The following is a 20,398-nucleotide window of genomic DNA, read 5'->3' as shown; positions in this document are numbered from 1 at the left end:
ACATAGCCACTGTCCAGCTTCCACCATACCAATGCTGACCATCCTGCCTGGGCTGCAGGGGCTGGGAAAGTAAAGCTTGTAGGCCAGTCTAGCCCATGATCTTTTTTGTGTGATTGCAAACTAAGCATGGTTTTTACATATTTAAAGGATTTATAATATGAACATAAATAAGCAGAACTGCACAACAGAGACCATATGTGGGCTGCTCAGCCTAAAATATATACTGTGATCCTTTACAGAAAAAAGTTTGCAGATCTATGTCCTAGAGTATAGCAGACCAAAAACTTGAAAGGAGTATGAGTCTCTGGATAACTACAAAAAGCATAATTTCCTTGGCAGTCTACACATCCTATAAAAGCCTGCAATATGAAATAGAGATAAACTGAAAGGGTGGGTCCCATTACACAAAAAAGAACAATATGAATGACAGCTGACTTCTCCAAGAAACAGTGTAAACAAGAAGACAATGGGACATTGTTAACCTTTAATGTGATGAGAGAAAAAAAGTAAACCTAGATTTGTCTGTCTAATGAAAATGTCTTTTACAAATGAAGTTAAATATGTTTTTAGAGAAACAGCAGTCAGTAACTCTGTTTCCAGCAGAATTATAAAACAAGAGGTGCAAAATGGTCTTAAAGCTGAAACAAATTAATATCAAATAAAATCTTAAATGTACAGCCAGTCATCAAGAATCCCAGAAAAGGTAAATACTTAGAAAAATATAAAACATCTTTTTAAATTATCATTTTGTGTGTGTATAGCTTTAAATTTATTTAAAATTTTATTTTAAAATTTATTTTAAAAGTATTGCTAAAAATAAAATGATAAGGTATTATCTAGTTTATAACATATATTGAAATAAAATATAAAAAATAAGAATAAAATGAACAGCAGATGGCAAAAAGAATTTGTTGCAAGGCTTTTACAGTATTTGTGAAGTAATATAAAATAATATTATTTGAAGTTAGACTATCTTAAAGATTCTTATTGTATCTTTAGAGAAACCACTAAAAATAACAGAGCCTGAATAGCCAAAGCAATCCTAGGCAAAAAGAAGAAAGCCAGAGGCATCACAATAACTGACTTCAAACTATACTAAAAGCTACAGCAACCAAAAGAGCATGGTACTGGTAAAAAAAAAAAAAAAAAAAAAAAAAAAGACACATAGGTCAATGGAACAAATCAGAAAAATCTAAAAATGACACATAGGTCAATGGAACAAATTAGAAAAATCTAAAAATGAAGCCACACACCTTTAACCATGTCATCTTCGACAAACTCAACACTAACAAGAAATTGGGAAAGGGCTTTGTATTCAATAAATGGTGTTGAGATAACTGTCTAGTCATATGCAGAAGAGTGAAACTGGACCCTGTCCTTTTACCAATACAAAAATCAACTCAAAATGGATTAAAGACTTAATCCTTAATTATAGACATAAATCTATAAAAACCCTAGAAGAAAACCTAGGAAATACCATTCTGGACCTAGGTCCCGGCAAAGATTTCACGACAAGGCTCCAAAAGTAAATGCAACAAAAGCAAAAACTGACAAATGGGACCTAATTAAATTAAAGAGCTTCTGCACAGCAAGAGAAACTATTAAAACTATTTTTAAAACTATTGAAAGTAATGGAAAAAAACACAATTACTTTTCCACCAACCTAATACCAACAGAGTAAACAGACAACCTACAGAATGGGAGAAAATATTTGCAAACTATTCATATGACAAATGTCTAATATCCAGAATCTGTAAGGAACTTAAACCATCAAGCAAAAAACAATCAACTCTATTAAAAACAAGCAAAGGACATGAACAGACACTTCTCAAAAGAAGACATACACATGGCCAAAAAGCATATGAAAAAATGCTCAACATCCCTGATAATTAGAGAAATGCAAATCAAAGCCACAATGATATACCACTTCACACCAGTCAGAATGTCTGTTACTAATATAATAACAGATGTTGGCAAGATTGCAGAGAAAAGGAAATGTTTATTCCCACTGCTGGTCGGAATGTAAATCAGTTTAGCCACTGTAGGAAATAGTTTGGAGACTTTTCCAAGAACTTAAAACAGAACTAGCATTTGACCCAGCAATCCCATTACTGGGTATATGCCCAAAAGCATACAAATGGTTCTACCAAAAAGACAAATGCACCCGTATGTTCATTACAGTGGTATTAATAATAGCAAAAGCATGGGATCAATCCAGGTGCCCATGAACGATGGACTGGATAAAGAAAATGTGGTACATATACACCATGGAATACTGCACAGCCATCAGAAAGAAAAAATATGTCCTTTGCAGCAACATGGATAGAGCTAGAGGCCATTATTCTAAGCAAATTAATTCAAGAACAGAAAACCAAATACCTCATGTTCTCACTTATAGGTGGGAGCTAAACATCTAGTACACATGGACACAAAGATGGGAACAATAAAGACAGGGACCTACTTGAGGAGGGAAGGAGGGAGAGTTTGAGAGTTGAAAAACTACCTATCAGGTACTATGCTCACTATCTGAGTGACAAAATCATTTGTACACCAAACCCCAGTGACACACCATTTACCCAAGTAACAAACCTGTACATGTACCCCCTGAACTTAAAATACAAGTTGAAACATGTAAAAAAGGCAACACAGGAGAAAACATAATATGTAAAAACAAACAAACAAACAAAAAATACTTGATACACTCAAATGAAGAGAAAAAAGCTGAAATAGGGACAAATGAGGTGAATAAAAAAACAAAAATTTAAGGCTTAAACCTTAGGATCGCAATACTACGTTAAATGTAAATTAATGGACATTCTAACTCCTATTAAAAGGCATAGAATGTGACTGGGAAAAAAGACTTGTCTCTATGCCAGTTTGATGAAACATATTTTAACTTGAAAGACAGGTTGAAAATGAGATGTTAGACCTGCTCTATTATATTAATACAAGACGTGAACATGAGAAAGCAAATGTGACTCTATAGATTTCTGACAAGGTAGAATACGAGATAAAGCACATTAATAGTGATAAAGAGAAACATTTCATAATAATAAAAATATTAGTTTATTAAGAAGACGTAACCATTCAAATTATGTCTGCATTGGTTAACAGAGTTTTAAAACATAAAATGCAAAAGAGGAAATCAAAAAATTCTCATTTATAATTGGATAGAAGAGTAAACCAAAAATTCAGGAAAAAGTATAGGAGTTTTGAGCAACAGAAATAACTATCATGGGTCAGGCACAGTGGCTCACACCTGTAATCCCAGCAATTTGGGAGGCTGAGGCAGGCAGATAACGAGGTCAGGAGTTCTAAACCAGCCTAGCAAACACAGTAAAACCCCGTCTCTACTAAAAATACAAAAAAAAAAAAAAATTGTAGCTGGGCGTGGTGGCATGCACCTGTAATCCCAGCTACTCAGGAGGCTGAGGCAGGAGAATTGCTTGAACCCAGGAGGTGGAGGTTGTGGTGAACTGAGATCGCGCCACTGCACTACAGCCTGGCTGACAGAGCAAGACTCCGTCTGGAAAAAAAATAAAGAAAGAAAAAAGAAATAGCCATCATGTTCGCATGCTCACAGAGTGATTCTGTAGAGAGTAAAAGGATTGTTGAAATAGGAGACAGGTGAGAGAATTTGTGAAGATTTTTTTCTTGAGTTGGAGAAAGAGAGGTATTGAATTACATAGCAGAATAGATTGTTCATCTATAGACTCTCTATTCTTGAATAATAGAAAAATAGATGTAGTAGAGAGTGTTTTGGCATTCCAACAGCATGTCTTCTTATGGTTTGTACTATATTGCATAAATGTAATGCTGAGTATTATGTTTCTCAAGCTTCCTTGACAATATTCTTCTACCAATGAGTGACATTTGTGTAACATTTTGAAGTAGAGAGACAGAACATCCATTAAAGCTGTGACTATAGTGGGTAGGCATGAGTGCTTCCCATATATAAGGTTTGTCATAAGCTTTGGGCATTTTCCTGCAAATTACTCACTTTAGCATTGCAGGATGCTGAGGTCTTACATGGAAGTTTCCTGTATTTCTTCTACTCGCTGTTTGCTGTGATTCTAACAGAAGTTTCCCTAAAATTCACTCTTCTCATCCTTTTAAATCCCTGTATTGAATTATTTTCTTCTTGAAATACTCAAAGTAGGATTTTTTGCGAAAAATTATATATTTTATACCATAATACATGGGTAGAAAGGCTGGTAGATGGTTGAATGTGGTGGTATGTGTCTGCAGAGGTTTACTTCTGATTGCTTATACTTTCTCAGTGAAGTAGAAAGTAAGTCTTCCAGCTCAACATAAGGTGAGGAAGAAAATGAAAGAGGAGAAGATGTGAGAAAGGTTTTTTAGGAGTATGGTTAAAAGAATGGACTGTGATTTCTGGACACCATAAAGAATGCTCTTGAGGAAGGCTGAGGCAGGAGAATTGCTTGAACCCGGGAGGCAGAGGTTGCAGCCAAGATCGCACTACTACACTCCAGCCTGTGTGACAGAGCAAGGCTCTGTCAAAAACAAAAACAAAAACAAAACAAAACAACAACAAAAAACAATGCTCTCAAAGTTTCATGATTATGAATTTAAAAAAAACTGGTAAATTTGATTTTGTGACTTTCCTCACATAGGTCATAGGTAAAAACTGCAAGGCCATTGACTGCGAATCCAAATAACTCAGGGTTTCTCAGCCTTGTTGATACATTAGACTTAATTGAGAAGCTTTTTAAAAAGACCAATGCCTGTTGTCTCCCCGTGAGGTTCTGATTTAATCGTACTAGAGTGGAAGCTGGTCATTAAAAAATAATAATAAAAAAATAAAAAAATTTAACTACCAGGAAGATCCCAATGTGAGACCAAAGTTGAGAGTCACTTTTTTTTGGACTATAAGAGTTTTTGAGTTCAGAAACTGTGTCCTATTTATACTTTATTCTTAGTGCTAGGCACAAGGGAGAAAACCAATAAATGTTAGTTAAATTGAAGAATGAATGTATGAAAAGTCAGGCTTTAAAGTTTATTTTCATCTTTTAATTTCTTCCTTTTAATGATTTCTCACACCCTGTAACAATTTGAAGTCTGTAGTAGATTAAATTTGAATGTAGTTATGCACTTCCTTTACAGAATGGGCAATTAATATATTAGTGATTAAAAATTTGTGGCATAAGATCTCAGAAATTGGTGCCAGAGATAAGCTACTGCCTCATACATAGACACTTCAGGTAGAGTTGGTTTGTTGGACAACAGACCCATTTCCTCTTTTTCCTAAGCACACAGCTAGTTTACATTTCCTGGTTTCTCTCACTGGAAGACATGGCATGTGACAGGATTCTAGTCAATGGAATGGAAGTTGAGGTGATGTGCACCACTCCAAGCCATAAAAGCAACCTCACATCCATCTTTGCTTTTTCTCTGTCTACAGGCTCATAGCAGATGAAAAGAGTGAATGTGGAAACCATACTATAAAGATGTAGAGCCCAAGATTGAAGGATTCTGGGTCTCTGAATCATCACTTACAGAAAAATTACTCTGAGATCAAGAACAGTTGCTTTGAACTTTATGTGAATGAGGAGTAAACTTATAATGTGAGTAATTATATGTGGTTTTATGTTTATGTAGTGTTGAAAGTGATATTGATTTTTATTGTTTTGGTAAAATGTCTCTCTATAATTAAATATTTTACCCAGTTGGGCTTATTATCACTGGTAAGAGACATCATTTTAATTTCAAATATCATTTTACAGCTAGAAATAAAACAGGAAGAAACATAAATGATGTGCTCTTGGCAAAAGTTGATAGCCTATCTGTCTAGTAAAAAATTCCAGATTGTGGGCCTTAGGGCAACGCTTCTCAATTCAAATGTGTGCATTTGAATAATTAGGACATTTTGTTTAAATCATATTCTTATTTTCAATAGGACTGAAATGAAGCCTGAGATGCTGAATTTTTAATAATTTCTCAGTGACACCCATGCTTCTGTTCTGCAAACCACATATTAGGAGCAAGGCTGTAACCAGAGCATTCTCTTTCCCTTACTGGACCTGAAATCTCTAGTCTTCTCTGCATGTTTAACTCTTCTGGTCAAGCCTTCCCTTTTGTTGTAGACTGAGTTGTGTTTCCAAAAAAAGATATATTGAAGCCCTAACCCCTGGTACTTGTGAATTTCACTTTATTTTAAAAGAGAGTCTTTGCAGACGCAATAAAGTTAAGATCATTGGGATGCACCCTAATATATATGACTGGTGTCCTCATAAGAAGAGGGAAATTTAAGCACAGAGATTCACAGGGATTGCAACATGTGAAAACAGAGATTCGAGAGATGCATCTATATACCAAGGTTTGTTGGCTGTCCCCAGAAGCTGGGAGCAAGGCATGGAACAGATTCTCTCTCAAAGTCCTCGGAAGGAACCCACCCAGTTGATACCTTGATTTCAGAGTTCTAGCCACTAAAACTGTGAGACACACATACCTGCGGTTCTAAGCCATTCGGTCCATAATACTTTGATACTACTACCATAAAAAATATATATGCCTTTGTCTGTCGTAATGTTGACTCGCTGGGATTTTTAGCACAATACTTGTCTATGAGAGAATAAAAATAACTTAATCAATATATATGTGTATTTCCTTTTCTTTGCAAATAGTGAAGGAAAAAAAGGGATTCTTAACTCTTCAGCACTCACACAAAAAGATTTTTCATCAGTTAGTCATTGCTTACCTAAGAAGTCAAGAATGTTTAACTTCTTTGTAAAAGTTAAACATGAGAACTCTAATTTATTTTCCTGACATAGTTTACGTAATGCATTTTCTACCTGGTTACTTTCTCTAGATGGAGGAGAGCCGAACTGCCCCAGGGGCTCCAGAACTGCTGGTACAGTTACACTTCTGAAGAACTAGGCCCCAAACCAATTTTTCTCAGATTTCCAGATGATAAAACTATTAACGTCATTTTTTTCTTTTCTTTCTTTCTTTCTTTTTTTTTTTTTGTGAGTCACAATGGATGTCAATTTTCTAACCCTTTTTATTTCTATTTTCTTCCTGCTCTTTCCTGAAATTTTTCACACAGATAATAGCTAGGCAAAGAAAGTCCAGATAATATTCCCCCTGCCTACTGTATGTAGGACAAAAATTGTCATATACTTCTTTAGAGAAAGGGAACATTTGGTATAATTAAATAAGGAATCCAAGGTAATGGAGCATTAAAAATATTTCCCTTTTTAATCTAAATTGCTATCCTAGAAGGAAGAAGATAACATTTTCACAATGCGGATGAGTAACTGCAGTGTTGAAAGTGATATTTATTGCTGTTATTATTGCATTGGCAAAGTGTCTACCTATCACTGAAAATTTTATCTAATTAAACATATTAGCAGTGGTAAGAAAAATCATTTTATTTCAAGTGCCACTTTGCAACTAGAAAAAGAAAAGAGGAAAAACTACAAATGATGTGGCTGGAACAAAGTATGCCAGGGGAGAATAAGAAACTGAATTCAAATCGTGGTTCCTAGGTCCTTCTGCTTTTTGATGACTATATTTTACTAAAGATTTTTACCCTGAATTTTCCTACAATAAAGAATAATGGCATAAAATTTGGCACAAGCTATTGCTACTGAATTGGCTCAGTTTATGTTGTGGATAATGCATTGCCTCTTTTCAGGATGAAACATACTCATTTCTCCAGGTGTTGGTAATGTTGGTCACTAAGGGCTCTCAGCTGAGGCCCTGTGCTGGAATTGTGTCATCCATAGCCACACCTCTTTGCGCCACACCCCTTGTCTAATGACTGGTTGATAAAGGAGTATCAGGACCAAAGCTTTATGCCTTAGAGTAGGACAAGTCCAAAACTCCATGCCAGCTCCAGAGCTCCCCATGATATTGGCAAGGCCTTTGTTGTGACTGCATCAAAGTTCAATATCTCCTGTATCCTGTGTCCTTTACTGCCTGACTGGTGTTCATCCTAGGAATGCGCCCCTCCTTTAAATCTTAGAATCTCAACCGGTTTCTCAAATAATCAAATTTGTAAGGCTTATAAATTCTATATATATAAGACTAACAATGAAGGCTACTGGTTTTTTTTAGTGCACACACACACATGTTACATACAATCAGGACCCTCCAAAGATGTCCACATTCAAATCCTCAGAATCTTTGAACACATTACCTTCCATGTCAAAAGGTTGTAGATGTGTTGAAGAATTTTGAAGTGGATACTGGATTACCCAGGTGAGTCCAGCGTAATCACAAAGGACCTTAAAAGTAGAGAAAGAAGCAGAATAGAGTCAAGAAAATATATGTGATCGTGGAAATGAAGTCAGAGTGATGAAATGTGGGAAGAACTCAGCCCACTTTTGCTAGCTTTGAAGACAAGAGAGGGCCACAAACTGAGGAATGCAGGCAGCCTCTAGAAACTGAACAAAAAAACCAAAATCTCCCTGAGAGCCTCTAGAAAGAAAGGCAGCTCTGCTTGCACTTTGATTTTAGGATTTTTAAGCTTCAGAACTGTAAGATAACAAATTTGTGTTGTTTTAAGCCACCAAATTTGTGATATATTGTTACAGCCACAGTAGAAAACTAATAGCATATTATTTCCTGTATATTTTTCCAAGGACATGATAGCATTGTTAATCCTGATATATGGCTTTATGAGGATGATAATAATGACTCTAATATACAATGGTGAATGATGGATGTCTGCCTGACACAGTTCTCAAACTAATTGTTTGTATTATTTAACTTAATCTATGTAAAGGCTGTGAGGTAGTTACCATTACCTCATCTTGTGATGAGAAAATTGGGTTCAGGAAATGTATAAAACTTGTCTACAGCTCACATAACTAATGGACAGCAGATTGAAACAGCCTGTCTCATTTCATGTCCTGCGCACTCTTCATTTTTTCCGTCTCATACTTCATTCTCAAAGTATGGGGCCAGCCTCAGGCTAATGGCCTCCTCCTTATTTAATTTAACATATGTAATCTATAAATGGGTCTATATTTCAATGTGAGATAGCATTTAAGATTTTTTTTGTAATTTTTTCTTGACAATTAATAACTTATAATTTTTCCTCACTTGAATTTTATTTGACTTGTCCTCAAAATCTGATTTCAAGTAAATATGGTAAGGAGTATAGTATAAAGGTTTGTCACCATAATGCCACTATTAGAAAGCAAAAACCACCTCATTACCTTAGTGACCAAGCAACAGAATAATGGTTTTGTCCTTACACCAATGTTTGAAACAAGTTGTTATATCATGATTTATTAATAAGGTACTAACTTTCAACAGTCTTTCTAAAAGTTAGAGTAATGGCCCATAAGGAAAAAAATTCTAAAGAGAAGTATCCTGAAATAGGCAAGAACTTATTTAGGGCACAATTTCTCAACCTTGGCATGATTAACATTCTAAATTCAGTAATTCTGCACTGGGGAAGGGGAATAGGCTGTCCTGTGCATTATGGGATGTTTAGAGGAATCCCTGGCCTCTATGCCAGGGATTAAATGCCAGTGACACACTCCTCATTTGTGACAACCAAAATTTTCTCCTGGCATTGCCAAATGCCTCGTGTGTGTGTGTGTGTGTGTGTGTGTGTGTGTTTGATTATGGGTGGGAGGAGGGATGGTAATCATCCTGATGTGGAAGCACTGACTCAAGGTAATGATATCTATGTATTTGCTAAACCTTCTAAGCTCATTTTTCGTCGTCGTCTTTGTCTTTTTTTCTGTGTATGGGCCATTTTATATACATGTTTCCTTCATTGGATAAAGAATTTGAATTAAAAATACACTTTATATGCTTAAATTAAGTTCTAAATTTTAAATATGACAAAAATATTGTACCCCATCCCAAAGTGAAATACATGCCAAAAAAATTCCACTGAATTTAGACATCCAACAGAGGAGTGATTTCTATAAACTATGTGCCTACATGACTTTCTGCATGTTCAACTGTGTAAGCTGTATATTAAAATCAGTTTCATCACTTTATGATCATTAACATAGGTAACTTAGTCTGCATGGGGTGCTGAACTTGCTGTGAATTAACCCTTCACTCACTGCCTGCCACATTTTGGTGATCACATTTTGTTCTCTGCCACTTCCTGCTTAGAGTATGATCTACAGCCAGCTAGACCATATCTAGATGTAGTTTGAGATATAACCACAGGTTCAGAACCCCCTGGTATAAAGGTAACATTATTAGGGGGTCTCATGTCATGGTCACTGTAGTCCTTTGGATCTTGGTTTAAATCCCAGCATTGTCATTTTGTCATTTACTAGCTATGTGTCCATTAGGTCAGTTACCCAAATTCTCTGAGCCTTCTTTTTTCATACATCAAATTGGAGTAATATCTATCTTACAGAGTTGTTGTGAGTATTAAATTACATCAAATTCTTTCACAGTGCCCAGCACAGAACAGGTACGTAATAAAGGTTATTTTATCATTACAACGTAGCTTAATGGTTAATTCCAGAAATGTTTTGTGACTCCCCACTGTACCAGGAATTGTTTGCTCAAGTTTCTTAATCATCACATAAAAATATAACTGAAATTGGTCTTCAAGATTAGAGAACCCCAGTTCAGGTCAATACCTATTGCTGTGTCCATAATTAAAACTTAATGTTAATTAAATATATTTATTAATTAACAAATGGCTTTGATAATTTTTATTCTTATTTTTAAATGTATTTTTATATTGATTGGAAGCCATATGAAAACACCTTGCATCAGCCAAAAAACACATGAACCACACACAGAGTATTTGATGAAATCAGCATTTTCTTTACAGCCCCTGAAAAGATGTGATTGGGGCAGACTTCATTGCAAAAGGAGAAAAAAGCTTTACAACATTTGAGGTTGCGATTAAAATATGTATTTTTTTTGTCCTTAGGTTATTTGAGTAGAACAACTTATACATATTCATTGTTTCATTAGAAAGCATATTGTTGCTCAGAGACATAACAGATATATTTGCAGTGAAATGATTCTATGTAGTTTCTCTTACAAATTTTGCCAGCACCGCATGGAAGAACACCAAAGGATTTACTATTTTTATAAATCCATTCACCTAACTTTCAAAGACATTTTTCTAAACATCAATTAAAATTGTTTTTATTACTTTTATTTCTTCTTGAAATGCTTATAAAGTCATCAAAGGGACAGTCGTCAAAATGTAAGGCAAATATGAAGTACAGCTATAAAAGCTCAATAAATCAAATGCTAAGAAAACATTTTTCTCAATCAAAATATTTGAAGAAATAAAAGGAAAGGCTTAGGAACTATTTTGTGAAATCTAATGGAAATGAATAAATATATTTGAGTATAAATATTTTAACAGATTCATTTATTTCATTTACAAAGAGAGACACTAGTAAAATCAAACGTATAAGATGAAGAAAAGAGAAAATAGGAAATGTTTTCATTGATTTTTTTTGTCTTATGATGGTTAAATTCTATATTCTTAACAGAGAACAGGATCATCATTATGTCTGAACATGTCTAAAATAATTCTTTAGGTCTTTGAGAGGATTATAAAGCCAATTTTGAAACCTTGAACCATTAAGACTAATGTGAAATTATTCACAAAGTATTAAGATTGCCAAAGGAGCTTTCAAAACAGGTTAGTAGAAACCTCTCATTTTACATAAAAGGAAATTGAGGTCTGAGGAGATGTGCTATAATCCAGTTTATGAGTCAGCCCAAATTAGAAGACTCAATATTTAATTGTCTAACCTTGTTTTTTGACCTCTTGGGTGTATCCATATGTTATTACCATCTCACTTAACAGGCTTAGTGGAAAATGATTTTTGACTATTTTCTAAGATCAAGTCCATATTCAAAAAGAATTTGCTTCTAAAGTTTTTCCGGGAATATGCCCCAAACTTTGAAAGTAAATAACAGTGATAAAATATTGCCATGTCAAGTTAGTATTGTCTAGATAGCACTGCCTAATAAAAGCATTTTCTAATAGATACATAGAAAAACTAAAAAGAAACAGGTAAATAAGTGTTAACAATTTATTTTATTTAACTCATCAAACATTTAATAATTTCAACATGTAATAAGTGTTTAAAATTCTTAGCTTATATTTCATATTCTTATTTTCTTACTTAGTCTTCAAAATCTAGTGTGAATTTTATACTTACAGCACATTTCAGTTTGAACTAGACACATTTCAAGAGTTCACGAGCCAATTGGGGCTTGTGGCCACCATATTGGACAGGGCATATCTAGAGTGACAATCATTACTCAAATTCTGCATTAAAATTAAATTTCTTGAGTTTAATTAAACGTGGAAAATTGTTGAATAAATATTCAGTTGATATTTTAGATTCCTAAAATATTGGAAACTTACTCTGTTCTTATTTTCTGAATTTCATATTACATGTCTATTGGATTTCCCATGTCGATGTTTTTCTTTTTTTTAATTTCTTCACCCTTTTCTGCTCCATTCTGAGAGAATTCCTCTAAATGCTCTTCTAATTCATTGGTTAATTTTCCATTGTATCTTATCATATGTTAAAGTTTCCTATTTTACATTTAAATTTGATAATTTGGTTTTTCAATTGAGGCACTATTTGTTGATCCCAGAATATTCTCCTTGATAGATTCCATTTCCCCTTGAATCTGATATTATGGATTATATATTATTAATCTTCTCCCTTTGGATTTATTTCATTTTATCCTCAGAATAAGTTTTCCTTCTTTGTATTATTTAACCATTACATGGTTAAATATTATATTTATTATATTGGTATATAATATATATTTATGTATTATATTATGCAATATATTATATTAATATTATATTGGTAATGTATATCAAAATGCTGTGGCAAAAATGTGGAATGCATGTATGGGTTAGTTAACATTAGTCCACACCCCAGGCACAGGTAGTCAGTCACTGAAGCAACGAAATTCCTTAATCAGCAAAGGTTTTCAAATAACGTTATTTAAATATACACCAGAGGGATCATTAACATAAGAATTGTTGGAATTTATTTGGTGAATTTTTGAAGCACTTAAGATATATGGTCTACCAAAATGATTGTATGGTCAACACATCTTTGGCATGAACAATATGCAAATAACCAGTATTCGCAGGAGCTGAACATCCTTGGAGCAACACATGACATCTAGAACTCTACATGGTCTACATATAGAACTCTACATCTACATGGTCCAAGGTCTGTGTCAAGGAGGACTGTGTAATTAAAGCTAATTACAAAGCAAGCTGATTCTACTGTCAGATATGTTTGCGTTTACCTTTGAGTGATTTAGCAGTCAAGGTCCTAGTTAGTATGCATTCATCCCCAAATTTGCAAAACATGTTGTATGATTGTTTTTATTATTGTCTTCCTATTAATAAATGTTTGTTCATTTGGCAGATTTGGTCCAAACCTGCTTTTCTTTTAGCATCCTGGCAACCAAGTGCCATGCAAGATACACTGAACTCAAATCTACAGAGACTATCAATTGTTGAACAGCAACTTCAGATCAGTTGAATATGATAGAGAGGTTCAGTCTTTTTTCCTATTTTCTTTTCATAATTAATTTAATTGACAAATAATTGTATATGTTTACAGAGTATGATGTGATGTTTAGATATATGTATATATTATACAAACATTAAATTAAGCAAATTAACATATCCATTACCTCACTGCCTTATCAATTTTTTATAGTGACAATGTTTAAAATCTATTCTGTTAGCAACTTTGTAATATAAAATGCATTATTAACTATGTTCACCATTCTGTACAAAATATTACTAACACTTATTCCTCCTAAGTAAAAATGTGTACCCTTTGACCAACTTCACACCTTTCCTCATGCCCCAGGCCTCAGGTAATCATCATTCTACTCCATGTTTCTATGAGATAGACTTTTATAGATTCCAAATATAAGTGAGATTATGTAGTATATGCCTTTCTGAGCCTGGCTTATTTTACTTAGCATAATGTCCTCCAGGTTCATCCACGTTGTCTCAAATGGCAGATTTTTCCTCTTTTTAAAGATTGTATAGCATTCCAGTATGTGTGTGTGTGTGTGTGTGTATATATATATATGATGAAATATATATATATCACATTTTATTTATTCATTTATGGACAGAAACTTAGGTTACTTCCATATCTTGGCTACTGTGGATGATGCTGAAATAAACATGAGAGTTTAGATATCTCTTCAACATACTGATTTGAATTTCTCTGGATATATACCTAGAAATAAAATATCAAGATTATGTGGTAATTCTATCTTTTTAGTCTTTTGAGGAGCCTCTATACTGTTTTCCATAATGGCCGTATTAACTTCCCATAAGCAGTTTACCAGGGTTCCTTTTTCTTGACATCCTAGTCAATACTTGTCATCTTTCATTTTTTTAATAATAGCCATTCTAACAGACATGAGGGGATACCTCATTTGGATTTTAGTTTGCATTTCCATGATGATTAAAGATTTTGAGCATTTTTTCATTTATCTGCTGGTCATTCCTATGTCTTCTTTTGAAAAATGTCTGTTCAGGTCTTTTCCCCATTTTTAAAGAAATCATAATCCTATGACCTATTCAAGAAATCATAATCCTATGATCTATTCAAGAAATCATAATCCAGACCAATGTCATGCAGCTTTCTTGTTATATTTTTTTTCTAGTAGCTTCATAGTTTCAGGCCATATGCTTAGGTCATTAATTCATTTTGAGTTAATTTTTGCATGTGGTGTGTGAGAGTTCCAATTTCTTTCTTCTGCATGTGAATATCCAGTTTTCCCAACCGCATTTATTGAAGAAATTATCCTTTCATTGTGTTTTCTTGGCTCCTTTTGCTCTTCTTCTTCTTCCTTATTTTTTATTTATTTATTTTTGTTTGAGATGGAGTTTCACTCTTGTCATCCAGGCTGGAGTGCAATGGCGCTATCTTGGCTCACCGCAACCTCTGCCACCCGGGTTCAAGCGATTCTCCTGCCTCAGCCTCCCGAGTAGCTGGGATTACAGGCATGCGCCACCATGCCTGGCTGATTTTTTGTATTTTTAGTAGAGATGGGGTTTCTCCATGTTGGTCAGGCTGGTCTCGAACTTCCTTTTGCTCTTCTAATAATCTCTCTGAAAACTATCACATGATCTCACTGAATACCCACTGTACAGCATTTTTTCAAAGAATATTTTAGGTATGCATTATAATAATATGAGAACCTCTCAATTACATAATCACCAAAAGATTTGTCAGAGAAAGAAAACTGAATTTATCACCTCATCTCTATGATTTCATTTTTTAAAGTCTTAAAATGTGTATTTCATATGCATGAAAACTAACCTGACACATTTTTATTTATTTGATACAGACTGTTCTATTTTTAAGTCTGTACATTATCATAAAATTTAATCGTTTTCCTTTGCGATGATCTTATAATAAGGAGGCTACATAATTGTATGAGTAATAGATTGAAAATAACTGGGAGTCTCTGAAAACATGTTAAATATCCTGGAACCCTAAATATCCTGGAGAACGCTGGACTCAAAAAATGATACTTCATATTCTAAATGAAACAAAAACAAGATATGGTGCTTTTTAAAATTCAAAATATTTGAAGCAGTTTCTTTGACAGAAAGAAGAATTGTTTGAAAGCCATTTTTTTAGATTGTAGAAACAGGAGCAAAAGTCTGTAGTTCAGGTAGAATGAATATGGATGTCAAAAAGGCATCCATCAGGAGGAAAATTCTGAATCCTGATAGTTCTCACTTCCAATTATATCAACAGATACAGTATTTTAAAAAATGCTGCAGTAAAATCCAAGCTCTGTCCTCATCTGACAGTTTTTCATCTGCTGCTTTGTTTCTTTTTTTTATTTAGCAAATTAGTCTTTATAGCATATGTACATATATACGGTATAATGTATATAGTGTAAAATTCTTGCATTTATGTCATAAGAGATTTTCCTCATCTGTGGTATAACATATTGTTATATGTGATCAGCTAATTTCTGTTTGAATCTTTTTCATGTGACAAAGCAGTACATTTAAAATCAAACTTGTCACTGTTAACTTTTCAAATATCAACTTCAGAATAAGCCTGAAATATTACTACTATTGGTAAAACCACCTAAAGGGTGATGAAGCTTTATTATATATAAAAATAATGCAGAAATAGGTCAACCAGTCTCATGAATACTTCATCCTAGCAAACTAAAGGAATAATCATAAGGATAAAACTCAGCAGAAGATAGGGAGACATTCTGCCTTTAAGCTAAGTATGTGATTATTGTGGCACTATAGATTTACGAAGCATATGCCGTCATTTCATTTGTAGGTATATATGTCAATGTATTCAAATTCAGTAATCAAGACATTTTATTGAAATGTTTTCTACCTTTGATTTTAGATCAGATGCACAAATGTAAAAGAAAAAAATTACACAAGAATTTATTTTTAAAAAAACAAGCTTATAAAAGTGAAAAGAAAGTTTATGCCTTCCTTGCATCTTTCCTCATCCACAGATCTGCAGTGTTAATACAATGAGAGTCACTACATAAAACTATAGCATGGTGACACCAGAAAACCATTAATTAGTTAAGAAGAGTTAATTATGTTTAATATTTCATTTTCCTCACTATGACAAGGCAATAAAATATGTCATATATATAATTTTAATCTCAAAGTTTGAAACCAAAGAATTAGCATGGAATTAACCAACAAAATTAAACTAAGTACTTCACTCAATTGAAGTTTAAAATGGCATTGGACTTTGAGTCTAATTTATTATCATTTAGGTTTATTTTGTTAAATTATATGAAGATAACCACATGAATGCAAATAAATTTCCAACCAAACTTTTGTTTAAAAAAAAAAAAAAAAACCATATAGGCTTATAGCTGATGAGCACAATAAAATATTTTTTCTCTTAACTTTTTCTATTTTATCTAGCCTGATCATCTATTTGAGGAGCAGCTCTTGAAAAGCTATTCAATAATAAGTAGAATGTCCCTTTTGAAAAGGCACAGTCTTTAGGATTTACGAATGTGGTCCTGAGGATTAGAGAGAATTTACTTAGAGAGGAAATTACATAGTGATTAAAGCACAGTGCTTTAACAAATTATATCAGGGATTTTACAGAAGGATTCTATTTAATTCCTTAAATACTACACAGTTAAAGCTTAAAGTATGATGTTACCAAAGAGATTATACTATTAAAAATAACGGTGAAACCCAGTTAACAGTATGAGAGGATTACATTGATATTGTCAAGGGTAGCCAGATTGTTCAATATTATTAAAGCCAATGGTAAATGAAATAGAAAAAAAAGCAAAAGGAATAATCTTATCTAGCATAACTGGAAAATATTGTATTTTCAATACCCAAGTTATGGAATTTAGACACATGTGCATGTGTGCAGACACGATAAATATATACTGGTTGAGTCCAAACCTGCTTTTCTTTTAGCATCCTGGCAACCAAGTGCCATGCAAGATACACTGAACTCAAATCTACAGAGACTATCAATTGTTGAACAGCAAGTTCAGATCAGTTGAATATGATACAGAGGTTCAGTCTTTTTTCCTATTTTCTTTTCAAAAGGCTTGGGACCAGAAATGTTTCAGATTTCAGATTTTTTTGTATTTTGGACTATTTGCATATAGGTAATGAGATATCTTTGGGGTGGGGCCCAAGTCTAAACATAAAATTCAAGTTACAGATACACATTATACACATAGCTTCAGGGTAATTCTATAGAATGTTGTTAATAATATTGTGCACCCATCACATGAGGTCAAGTGTAGAATTTTCCACTTGTAATGTCACTTTGGCACTCAAAACGTTTGAGATTTTGGAGCATTTCATATTTTCAGTTTACAAGTTAGGTCTGCTCAAATTTTATGTTATTTTAGTAACTCATTCACAGAGACTAGTTATTAATAAATGATGCCTACAACTTGTCACTAGTTCTAGCATTAGTAACCCATGGACTTGCGAATTTTTATCTTGATGCAGAGAGGAATATTTCCCAGGAGAAAAAATGTGTAAATTAAAGTTCCTTCTAGTTCAAAAATTTTATAAACCAATAAACTGGAATTTGGATGCGGTAGTAATACAGATTGAAGATAAACCCAAACCTTCTCAACAAGTAAGTATTTTAATCTAGGAACCAGCCTAAACAAATGTTTACCTTTATATCCAAGACCTTACAACAGACTATTAATAGAAAATAAACAATGTACAATGAATGCACTTAAAAATTAGATTACAAGGAGCACAAAATTGTGTTTCACTTATTGGAGTAGCTTTTTTGAAATTATCAGGTAACACATGAAAGCATTTTTTGTTAAAAATTTTTGTTTTGTTTTGTTTTGTTTTGTTTTGTTTTGAGACAGAGTCTCACTCTGTCTCCCAGGCTGGAGTGTAGTGGGGCGATCTCGGCTCACTGCAACCTCTGCCTCAGGGGTCACTCCATTCTCCTGGCTTAGCCTCCCAAGTAGCTGGGACTACAGCCACCCGCCACCACGCCCGGCTAATTTTTTGTATTTTTAGTAGAGACAGGGTTTCACCGCATTACCCAGGATGGTCCCAATCTCCTGACCTCGTGATCCACCCACCTCGGCCTCCTAAAGTGCTGGGATTACAGGCATGAGCCACCGCGCCCAGCCGTAAATTTTTTAAATAATAAAAAAGTTCAATATTCTATACGGAACACACTCAATTGAACCTGTTAATATCCTCCTCTCTTATTGTCTCCATTGAAAAATCATCTCTATAATTGCAGGGCTAGTCATTCATAAGATATAAATATATGATATATAATATATTTTTATTTATTACCAATGTGTAACTTAGAAAAAAGAGATTTTTGACTCTTTGAAGTAGTAGAATATTTTTTAAAGTAATGGGAATTTCCATACATACCAGCAACTTAACTCAGCTTTGTTTTACATGCCTATAACTGGGAGAGTTCTGGACAAGAATGTGGGTGAGCAGGCTGCCTATTTTCATTTCCATTAAGATTGATTAAAGAATCATATTTATGAGTAACAATTTTTTAAATTTTCCTTTTCTTCTGTTTTCCTTGGTCGTAGGGGCTTAATGATATTTATTTACATCAAAAATGTAGCTACAATTCTTGTTTCTCATTAACCAAGAGAACCAACACAACTTTTCAAAACTAAGCTGGCCGTTCAAATACAAGGAAGTTAAACAACATACTTCTGAATGACCAATAGGCCAACTAAGAAATTAAGAAAAAAATTTTAACATTTCTTGAAACAAATGAAAATGGCAACCCAACATACAGAATATGTGGGATCCAGCAAAAGGTGTACGAAAAGGGAAGTTTTATAGCAATAACTGTCTACATCCAAAAACAGAAAAACTTAAAATAAATAACCTAATGATGAACCTCAAGGAACTAGGAAAACAAGAAAAACCCAAATAACTACAAAGAAATGATAAATATCAAAACAGAAATAACTGGAAATGAGAGGAAAAACCACAAAAGATCAACAAAACAAAAAGTTGAATTTTTTGAAAACATAAATAGAATTGACAAATCTTTAGCTACACTAAGAAAAAAAACCAAATAAACAAAATCAGAGGTGAAAAAGGAATCATTACAACTGATACCACAGAAATACAAAGAATCATTACTGACTGCTATGAAAAACTATATGCCAACAAATTGGAAAACATAAGAAATGAATAATTATTGGACACATAAAATCTGAAAAAAACTGAACCATGAAGAAATTAAAAAGCCCAAAGTGACCAATAATAAGTAAAGAAATTGAAGCAGTAAAATAATAATAATAATATCCTATCAGAGAAAAACCCAGGACCTGACTGACTGCTGAATTCTACTAAAAATTTAAAGAACTAATACCAATTTTACTCAAACTATTTCAAAAAACTGAAGAGAAGGGAATATTTCCAACCAAAGTATTTGAAACTAGCATTACCCCAATACCAAAACCAAATAAGGACACAACAACAAAAGAAAAATAGCTATAGGCCAATATCCATGATAAACACAGATGTAAAAATCTTCAACAAATACTAGTAAACTGAATTCAGCAACGCAATAAACAGATCATTCCCCATGATCAAATGGAATTAATCGCAGAGATGCAAGGATGTTTCCACAGATGCAAATCAATAAATATGACATACCACATCAACAGAATCAAGGACAAAAATGTGATCATTTTAATCAATGATGAAACAGTGTGCAATAAAATTCAAAATCCCTTTGTGATAAAAACTCTTAACAAACTGGGTACAGAAGGAATATATCTCAACATGATAAAGGCCATATATAACAAACTCACAGCTGTTATACTAAGTGGTAAAATGATGAAAACTTTTCCACTAAGATCTAGAACAAGACAAGTATGCACACTTTCAGCCGGGTGCAGTGGCTCG

At 33.6% G+C, this 20,398-nt stretch overlaps 1 long non-coding RNA gene across 1 annotated transcript in view; it reads left to right on the top strand.

The window, feature by feature from the left end:
• The window catches only part of LOC103882997, a 68,082-nt gene that overhangs the window by 37,211 nt on the left and 10,473 nt on the right, over window positions 1-20,398 (top strand). Inside the window, exons 3-5 of the long non-coding RNA XR_004183229.1 lie at window positions 5,423-5,585; window positions 13,383-13,512; window positions 17,981-18,113. This is a non-coding gene — a long non-coding RNA (uncharacterized LOC103882997). The remainder of the gene's footprint in view (window positions 1-5,422; window positions 5,586-13,382; window positions 13,513-17,980; window positions 18,114-20,398) is intronic.

Source organism: Papio anubis, chromosome 4, assembly GCF_008728515.1.
Source record: "Papio anubis isolate 15944 chromosome 4, Panubis1.0, whole genome shotgun sequence".
Taxonomy (NCBI): domain Eukaryota; kingdom Metazoa; phylum Chordata; class Mammalia; order Primates; family Cercopithecidae; genus Papio; species Papio anubis.
Note: the sequence above shows the minus strand (reverse complement) of the source record. Positions and strands in the feature narration are given on the sequence as shown.